At 37.8% G+C, this 1,782-nt stretch overlaps 1 non-coding gene across 1 annotated transcript; it reads right to left on the bottom strand.

Annotated features, from left to right (window-relative positions):
- On the bottom strand, nucleotides 361–433 carry TRNAF-GAA. Its single transcript has one exon. It is a non-coding gene; the product is annotated as a tRNA-Phe (tRNA).

The raw sequence follows: 1,782 nt of genomic DNA, 5'->3' as shown, positions 1-1,782 counted from the left end.
CTCTGCTGCTACTGATACATTGTCTCTTTCTTTCTTGTGCCGAGGGTCTACCGGAAACAGCCTCTCTATGTTGTTGTTGTTTGATTAGTAAAATCTTTCAACGTATCTTAATTAGGTTATAAGATGAATCAATGACTATAATTCCTTTTTCAACTGAATTAAAGTGACCTAAGTTTATACGGAAATGTTCTAATTTTACAATATTTGATTTCTCATATTAGATCAGTCTGCCTTTTTACGAAGATAAATAGTATATAAAAGATGGAATATTTCCTTATCCAAAATACCCCAAGGAAGTGGGAAAGTCTAAATAAATTACAACAGAGAAAAGCTAACAGCAGACCTAAAGCAAAAATGAAATGCGGTGAACGTGGATCGAACACGTGACCTTCAGATCTTCAGTCTGACGCTCTCCCAACTGAGCTATCCCCGCTTGTTCTCTTAGTGAAACATATATATATATATATATATTATATATGATATCAACTAATCCATATTTGTGCTGAAAAATTCACTAAGGTTGTTTGGTTCAAAATCAGCAATCCTGGAATTATAACCAGAATTATTTACCCGGCCTTGTGTATGTGATAGATAATCCCATAATTTTAATATAAAAATTATCTTAGTTTTGGCTAATATTCTCAACCAAACATAAAATACTTTTAATCTCAAATTTTATCCCGGGATAACCGACATAATCCTGATTGACAACTAGTGTTGTAGTGGATATTGATTATTATACTAAATAGGTAAAGAATAGAAAATTGCGAAAAATAAAATTGTTGTTTGGCTCAAAAGTTATCGATATACTTTGCAAGCTTAAAAACAATCAAAAGTAGGAAAGGGTAAATCGTAATCAAATATAATAGACCTAGAGATGAAAAATGAAGTTGTTGTTGTAGATCTGATAATGTAAAATGATAATATGAACTCAAGAGAAAGTATTCGTTAGAGATAGAGATAGAGAGAGAGTAGGAGAAAATGAGAGAGTTGTATTATTCCAGAATCCTCCCCTTTTACAATGTGAAGGTCTCCCTTATATAGTAGGAGACCTCCCTCGAAATAATCAAAAAGATACAAAAATAGGTAACGTTTTCCTAGTGAAGACACTGAGTCTTAAACGATGTCGCTTTTGTCCCCACGTCCAAGTCGTACCCTTACGTTAGTTGACGTATACTCACTGGGCGTACCCATTGGCGCAGAGACGTTGACGGTCAAATTTGACCCTATACAGTTAGTCCCTCCGTTCGTTGGAGACGCATTCGGTAGGCGTCTTCAATGGGCGGAAATGCAAACCTCGTCTTAGGAGAATTTGACCTNGAGATGGCCTTAGCCGTTTATACATTGGAGATCATGCTAGTCCAGTCCCTTTGTCATGTCAGTCAGGAGAGCGTATGGAGTGGCTGGTATGATAAACTTGTTCCGCAAATATCTTCAGGTGTCCCCTCTGCCGCCTCGTTAAAAACCTCCCCGAGAAAACCCAATTGGGACAAAACTCGGGTAAGGGAAAAAGAGTACGACTCGGGAGACGCCTTTCAGAAATGGAAATACTTGAGGTGGGCGACGTTCCAATTGTTTTGGAGCGTTTTTCCTTCCATTGTTTCTAATTGAAATGCTCCTTTACTTGCTGTTGCTGTGATTTTGTAGGGTCCGTCCCAGTTGGTGCCCAGTTTTCCTTCGCTTGGGTCTTTTGATGCCAACGTTTTGGCTTTGAGGACGTAGTCTCCCACTTTGAGTGGTCTTATTTTGGCTCTCTTGTTGTAGTATCTTTCGATTTGTTGT

The sequence above is a fragment of the Nicotiana attenuata genome, chromosome 6 (assembly GCF_001879085.1).
Source record: "Nicotiana attenuata strain UT chromosome 6, NIATTr2, whole genome shotgun sequence".
Classification (NCBI taxonomy): Eukaryota; Viridiplantae; Streptophyta; class Magnoliopsida; order Solanales; family Solanaceae; genus Nicotiana; species Nicotiana attenuata.
Note: the sequence above shows the minus strand (reverse complement) of the source record. Positions and strands in the feature narration are given on the sequence as shown.